This window comes from Euprymna scolopes, chromosome 3, assembly GCF_053919585.1.
Source record: "Euprymna scolopes isolate OS-2025 chromosome 3, ASM5391958v1, whole genome shotgun sequence".
NCBI classification, from domain to species: domain Eukaryota; kingdom Metazoa; phylum Mollusca; class Cephalopoda; order Sepiida; family Sepiolidae; genus Euprymna; species Euprymna scolopes.
The window spans coordinates 23,725,915-23,734,528 of NC_136484.1; the positions used below are offsets into that span (position 1 = coordinate 23,725,915).

The following is an 8,614-nucleotide window of genomic DNA, read 5'->3' on the forward strand; positions in this document are numbered from 1 at the left end:
GAGATTTGGCTAGTTCATTGCTATCCTTGTTTTTTTTTCCATCCTCCTTGACCCTCCTCACTTTTTTGGCGTGGTGCCAGTTTATGGTGACATACACGCACACACTTTAAAAAGGATGGGGGGAGAATGCAGGGGCGCATGGGGGTACCTTACTATTATACTGTTTCCGTTTTTATAATTGCATGTGATATTTCTTAATGTTTTCATCTGTAACCGTTTCTGTGTCCAGTTTGTGTCTGTAGTTCTTCTTCAGAACATCAAAATATTTTCAGCTATCATATCTATTTAGTGCTCTCAACTCCATATTGTTGGGTAGTATCATACCTTTCGTTGCTTCCAGTTTTCCCCTTCTCAGGGTCAGCAGTGCGCACTTTTCCATACTTAATTTCATTCGAATATCCTGGCTGAAGATTATGGTTGTGTTTATTAGCATCTCTAGTTCCTTTGTAGATTTTGCAAACAGTTTTAGGTCATCCATGTGCATTAGGTGGTTCATTCTTTCATCTGCATTAGTGAACTTGTATCCAGCTTCACATTTCCTTAGTATATTGTTAAAGGGTATCATGGCTATGATGAACAGTGGTTGTGATAGAGAATAAAACAGCCTATCCTGCCTTGACAGAGTACAAAATAGACTTCGTAGCTTAGTGGGGAAGCCCTTTTCTCTTTCCTGCAGCCGCTCTCCCACAGAAGAGACGTTGCGAGACTGTCTTTGTTTTATCGTTATTTCAATAGCAAGTGCTCGTCTGAGCTCCAATCTCTCATCCACCTCGCCAATCTTTCACGAGAAAAACCCGTCTGGCTGAAACCACTGTCAATAATTTCCCCACTCTTTATCTGTGCCTAAATCCAAACGTAGATTCCATGAACAAAGCTTCTTTCCCAGAAAAGCATGACTGTGGAATTCTCTTCCGTTCGCCTGTTTCCCACCTGACTACAACTTGGATGTTTTTAAGTCCAACATAAACAAATTCCTGACAAACCGCCCTAATAAGTAAGACACTCTATCAAATCTACAATATTAATGATTACTACAATACTATCTCATTGATTACTGTACACGCAATAACCCTTATCCCTGAGTGGCCTCCGGGCCTTGATAAGTGGTGACTTCCATGTAAAAGAAAATCACCTCTTTGCATTTTAATCTCAGTGTTTTATTGTCCATCAGCTCGAAGTTCGTTTCCATCATGTCCTCATTGCATTTTCAATCAGATTCATAACTTTGCCTGATCTTATGTACATTCTCAGGTATTCTATTATCAATGCTTACGGGATCCTGTCATACGTTTTTTTTTTTTTTTTTGTCGTCGATCAATAATATGGCTTAGTTCTTTTCCTACTTCTTACCCCTTCAGGAGTCTTTGATCTATGTATAATAGGTCATGTGTTCTTTTTTTTTGCTTTTTTAGCATCCTTTCTGTTCCTGGGAAAGTAGTTCGCGATTACGAAGAGAATTATAAATTTGTTCCCTCATTTGTTCTGTGAGTATTTTCCACATTCTAAGTAAATATGTTATGGGTCTGTAGTTGATTGGGATGGTTCTTTTCTGCAAGGCTTTTTACACAAGTGTGCTTCTACCTTTCCTCATACATTCTAGCACGTGTGCTTCGTCCGTGCATCTACTCAGGTTCTGAATCAGCCTTTTTGTTTTATTATTATTATTATTATTATTATTATTATTATTATTATTATTATTATTATTATTGTTATTGTTATTATTATTATTATTATTGTCGTCGTTATTCTATATTTGTTCTTCTTTTTCAACTTCATCTTCGCCAGCAAGCAGCAATAACATAGATTATAAAAAAAGGTTATTTACAGTTATCCTTGAAACTTGGTCTTACTTGAGCAGCTGTTTTACCGATCAAGATACGAACACTCGCACCTTGTAGTCATTCACATCTTGTTTACATGGGTTTCCTTCAAACTTAATAATCAGCAACTAATATTACTGAGCCAAACTGCAATGACTGAAACTTTCTGTTCCTTTCAAAATTGTTTCATCTCCTATCTATATATCAATATCAGAACTAACTATATAAATATCACAACAAAGTGAAAGCCCCTTCCTACTTTCTCTTTTGCTTTCTTCTTTATATATATATATATATATATATATATATATATATATAAGAAGGTTGTAGTTTGCTTGAAGCATTGTTAAAGAAAATTATAAGGTAAAATTAAAAGCCAAGAACAATGCGAGATTTTTTTTTATAAAGAGTAAAATTAAATGAAAACAAAAGAGATAAATTTCTTTTTTTGTTGTTTGTTTTTTCTTTTTCACACAAATTTTAACTCTAAACAACAGTAATTTTTTTCCTGTTGTATTCAATGGTGTTATAAATCTCAATATATTTCAGACCTATTAGTCCTTTTTCAAGAGAAGACAGCGGAAGAGTGTTCAAAATTGGAAAAGCAGCCGCAGAGTTTGCTACGTGATACCGCGAAATATAGAACAAAAAATGACGTTAGGAAAAAGGACTAATAGGTCTGAAATATATTGAGATTTATAACACCATTGAATACAACAGAAAAAAAATTACTGTTGTTTAGAGTTAAAATTTGTGTGAAAAAGAAAAAACAAACAACAAAAAAAAGAAATTTATTTCTTTTGTTTTCATTTAATTTTACTCTATATATAAAAAAAATCTCGCATTGTTCTTGGCTTTTAATTTTACCTTATATATATATATATATATATATATATATATATATATATATATATATATATATATATATATATATAAGCAACTTTGTCTGTGTGTGTTCGTTCCAGACCTCTCGCTTTTTCAAGCATTTCGACAACTTTCTGCGTAGGAAACGCTTAAAAATCCTAAGCGATATATATAAAAAAAATTCTTAAGCGACTTCATTTTTACGATTTTTACGCTACTGGCATGGATACACTTGTTTTGCGTTGATAAAATGTGTTTATTCTGATAGTGATTATTTTGATCAATGAATTTTTGTTTGGGCCGAGATTCGCCTAAATTTAAAACTTAAAAACCGCAAGAACTTTCTTCCCTTCCTCGACATTTTACCTAGTCAGCCTTCCATTGCCCCTGGACACAAGCAGTGGCAATTCATAAAATGCAAATAAACATCTAAATTAAAACTAGGTCATGTCCGATCACAAATAAAAAAAAAACCTCGCTAAAACAACGAAGAAACAGGTGCTGATTGGCTACAATAAATAGGTGCGTGAGTAACTAGGAATCCGATTGGATTTCTAGCGAAAGCAGTACCAGGTGGATATACAAAAGCATGAAACAGCATCAATTCCATGCATTCGCCTGAGGAATCTGCACGAGAATGAAACGCAGAAAATGCAGTGTTCCTTAATTGCGTATATAATGTCAAGAATTAATATATATGTATATATATATATATATATATATATATATATATATATATATATATATATATATTAGGGAATGTCAGATATATCCAAACACTCTCTCATATACACACACAAAACCCGCACATATACCTATGCTGAGAGGCAACTTAGTTAAAATAAATAAATAAAAATTAAATAATACAACAAATTAAAATAGATTATCTATATAAACAGAACTGGAAAAAAACCTCTTCAACAATAACTACTCCTGATGACGATCACTGATCGAAAGCGCTCGAGGGGGAATTTGCCGATACGGAATAACTCAGCTAAACACTATAAATTTGAAACCAAAGATCTAACGAAATGTTTCATAATTCCAATTTCTGTGATTCTAGTATATAGGGAGGAAATTGTGAAACAAACATTGATTAAATTTGTTTTAATATAATAATATATGCAACAATACAAACCTTTAGATATTTTATATTCAGGTAGTGTATATATTTAACATTATTTTGAACAAAAACTAAACTGAAATAAAGACTATTAACTTCTTTCTCACAGAAGGGATGTTGCGAGTTTGTCTTTGCTTTATCGTTATTTCCATGCCAAGTGCTCGACTGAGCTTCAATCTATGCCCCTCTCGCAAAACTTTCACAAGAAACACACGCCTAGCTGAAAACACTATCAATAATTACCGCACTGTTTATGTGTGCTTAAACCTTATTCAGTGAACAAAGCTTCTTTCTTAGAACTGCACGTCTGCGGAACTCTGTTTCGTCAGCCTGCTTTCCAGATGACTACAATATGGTTGTCTTCAAGTCCAACGCTTAAGTTAACAAATTTACCGAATTTCCATTACTAACAATTACTATATTGTCCAATTGACTACTGTACACTCTTAACACATATCCTTCAGTGACCTCTAGGACTTGATAAGTGTCGATGCCTATGTAAAAATAAATAAATAAATATATTCAAGTTGGTTGTTATTATATATATTTCTGATACGAATGTAACAAAGATACCAATATTTATTTGAAGAATTTTATGTTAAATAATAAAAAAGAAGTTATTTTTTGCCCAATTTTAATTCTTTTTTTCCTTTGAAAATCAAAAGATTGATTTTAAGCAACTTTTTGGAATCTTTTTTTTTTTTTTTAAATCTAAGAAAAAATTTCGAAATAAAAACTTAAACAACAAACGTACAAAGACGCGAGACCCGGAAGAAGAAACAACCGGCCGAAAAGGCGCGCTCCGATCGGCAAGGAAATCCCAGTTTGCCAGCAGAGGTCGTTGCTGCGTTGGTGATCGACGGAAGGAACATGACGTCGGTGAGGGAGGCATTGTGGCGAGAAGGTCGCGACTAATCAATATTTGCCCTCCATCCTTCCGTTCTTACATCCGACTGAAGATCGAAGACGAGAATGGAAGAATATATATATATATATATATATATATATATATATATATATATATATATATATATATATATATATATATATATATATATATATATATATATAAAGAAAAGTAAACTCTGTACTCTTTTTATACTTATGTTTGTGTTTATTTATAAATGAAGCTTTTTTGTGAAAGATTTGTTCGTTTATCAGGCAACTGTCAGGAAATAGTGGAAAGTGCAATAGAAAATATCGTCTGCTGTCGTCGTCTCTCCGTTGGCGCCATTGTCATCTTTTTCGGCCATCGAGCAGCCGCCATTATTTTGGCCTTCAGAATAAATTGTTTAGCTTAGCTCATGATTGTCCGGAGATTTCTCTTTACTTTCTTTTTACCTGTTTTTTTTCGATATTTTATTTCTTTGTCTACTTTTTTCTTTTTCTTTAATTTTCAATGCTGCATTTTTTTTTACGTGTTTCTTCTTTCTTTTCTTTTCTTTCTTTTATTTCTTTTATTCTTTCCTGCGAATTTGTTTTTATCTTCACTTTTTATACTTCGCTTTTCTTTTTTTTTTCTGCGTAACTATTTTCTGTTTTTATTCTTTTCTCTTGTTAAGTTTTCGATTTTATTTTCTTCTTCCTCGTTTTCCTCTTCTATTGTCCTTAGTAGATTTGATAGTGTTTAATATATTATTGATTATGAGGCTTGTTTCTAAAGTCAGGTCGTTTATTATTCAACTCAAAAACTAAAACAGTAGAGAACTACGAAGACAGGAGTGGTACAATTCAAACGAGCGGTCTTTTGTGCTTCAGAATTTTTTTTGTATATGGTCGCCACCATTTTCATTGCACTTTTACTAGCCTCTTTTGGTATCTCGGTCCTAAAGGTCCGGAACAAGCATCACGGTCGCTTCTCTGATATCGATGAACCCATTTCCTTAATGTGCTCCCATCCAAAACATCGGCTTAGTAAACAGTCGACAGGGCGCTGGTCAATGTTGATCAGTTTATCATTTTCTGTATGGAGGAATTCAATGACATATCTCTGCTACTCGGACACGTCCATGAGAGAGTTTACTTTGCTTAGAGTCCCACGCCGTTAATATTTGCAATAAAGAGATGAAACGTTTGGGTTATGAATGCAAATATTCAGCCATCAATAGCAATGCAATTTGCAATCCGCTCTGATTTATTACAGCGAAATAAAACACTGGATACCTTACTTTTTGAACGTCTCTTGTATTATATACTTTTGTTTTTTCTTGCCCTTTTCTGTTTCTTTCATCTATTAGCAGTTTTAATTTGTTTTACAATTTACAGATATTTTTTCTTATTTGTATTATTAATATCGATGTCGATACCTCCATTCAGTCTCGAAAGACAAAGGATACCTCCTGCAGGGGCCGCCGCACGTGTAATTGTGTGGTAAAGGTTGCGCAATCCTCCAACCACTTCTCGCCTGAATCAGCACTGTTTAAATCCAGGGCAAGCAGAAGTCCAAGATGACTGGAAACAATGCCGAAATAAGCGGAGAGCACATACAGCACCTGGAAATTCCAAATGGTCACCCATCTAGTACTAACCAGGCTCATCGTTGCTTAACTTCGATGATCTGATGGAGACCGGTGTGTCCAACGTGATTATGCCGTATATTATTACTCTATTAATATTTTAATTGTTTGTACTCACTAGGAGTTCTCACACGAGTAATCGTGAGAGATTGCTCACTGACAACAACCGGTGGTGTTTCTTGGAGTCTGGGTGACAAGTCTTCCCAAATTTCCTGTACTATCCACCACTTTCGATAAACTTTGTAATTGTATTTGCATAATCGCAACAGCCGTTTGCCACTGATTTCTCGCTTGCAATGACCATTAGTAATTATTGGAATTTGAGTGACAACAACATCTCCATGTTTCAGTCCTCTTTGCACTCATACAATGGAGATTTCGTTAGTGATTTCTCTCTCCTTGACCCATTTCGACCGTTTGGCATGGTGCCAGTTGATACGGACACTACATTGTATTTTTTTTGAGGGGGTTAGTTAACTTACGATTATTTTTCTTGATTCTATGTAGCGTATCTCTATCTTTTTGTTTTGCTTCTGTTGCAGTTTCTATGTGGTTAGTTTAGCTCATGTCATTTTCATCTCCGCATTCAAGAGTTTTCTTTAATAGTTCAGCCGTTCTCACTATTCTTATACGTTTTATCTTCTCAGCCATTCTCCTAATTCCAATTTATCCCATTTTCTCTAAGTTGTTCAAGATTGTCCCTAATCTTCCTAATACTATTTGTGTTATTTGAATCTTCTGTCTTCCATATCCCTGTCAGATCTCTGACCAGTTCCGCTTCTCTGTCTCTTTGATATTCACTCTGTGGACTGCTGGAACGGCAAAATTTACGATCTGAACTTTACCTTTTTGCTAACTATTATCACGTTTAGTTTGTTGTATAATGTGTTTATCTTTTTATACGTCCATCCGGTTTCTGTTCGTACCATTTGTTCGGGTATTCAAGAATTATTTGTTTTCATAGTTCCCATTGTTGTACCTTTCCCCACTTGATCATGCCAATGTTTTATTCAGTGGGACTAGTTTGCTGCATTCATTTATTATGCGATTTATATATTCGTCCTTTTGTCCACAGAGTTTGCATTTGCTGTTTTTTTATGTTATAACTTATGGTATATGTCTTATTATTATTTGCAACTCTCCGCGTTTGCATATTTTCTTTTCTATACTTGTTTTTATTTATTTTCATCATTAAAAATCTTGTTCGATTTTTATTTTTATTTCTATCTTCGCTAATTTATTTGTAGTATTACGATGATCATCATTTGATTTAATATGAACTTCATTCTTGTATATATTGCATTGCGTCTCAATATATCAATCCTTATTATTATCTTTTTCTCAAATGTTTTACTAATTGTATGACCGGTCTTTCTTTAATTTAATTGATACTTTGATTCATAATAATCATTTTTATTATTTTCCTTCATTAGGGTGTTTTGTTTTGTTTTCTATAGAGGTGACGGACTTTAAAGTAAAACAAATCAAAGAAAAATAGGTTTTTATGTAAATATGTGGCTTTTTCCAAAATTAACTTTTCGGATTTATAATTTAAATACAACTCCAGGCAAATGACTCCGCGGTCACGCACATTAACCATAGTCTAGAAGCTCAATTTTCACAACTCTACGCAGTAAATTAGATTGCATTTCGGCAATAATGCGTTGAATATTATCTTCCAAGTGGTCTATTGCGTCTGGTTTATCAGACACAATAGACTATTTGGAAGACACCGAATAGGCTACTTGGAAGACACATAACTTAAAAAAAAATAATCTAACGAGATTAAATCACACAAACAGGGTAACAGGTCAATTTCTTAAAATTATTCGTTCAACAAATGTTTCTTTCAGTAAATTAACCGTACCATTTGCAATTTATACATGCTGCTGCTCGAGTTTCAGTCCCCTCGTGATGAATTGCTAAATCAAGCTGAACTCAAAATCACCGATAGTTGCCAAATCTTCATTTAAAGATGATAGAATTGTCCTTTATAAAACACTGTATATGTCATTTTAATCTTTTCTTTTTTTAAGTTTTTAGTTGTATTTATTCATTCTTCCTTTATTTGTTTTTTATTAGCATCGTCGCCATTTTTTTTTTATTTTCACGGGGAACTCTTAATTCTTCTCACTTTTCTATTTTATTATTTTTTTTCTTTAGATAATTTTTTTCTGGTTGCCTACTTTTGATTTCTATTTTAAGCTTTTCATGTTCTTTCTTTGCTGTTTTCTTCAGTTTTTTTTTTAGTTTTTCCTCTTTTAAGCCGACGTCTACAATTGTGCTGCTTC

At 33.5% G+C, this 8,614-nt stretch overlaps 1 pseudogene; it reads right to left on the reverse strand.

Moving 5' to 3' along the window:
- Positions 1–6,287: 6,287 nt before the first annotated feature.
- Positions 6,288–6,405, reverse strand: LOC145263846 (5S ribosomal RNA; annotated as a pseudogene).
- Between the last annotated feature and the right edge of the window lie 2,209 nt (positions 6,406–8,614).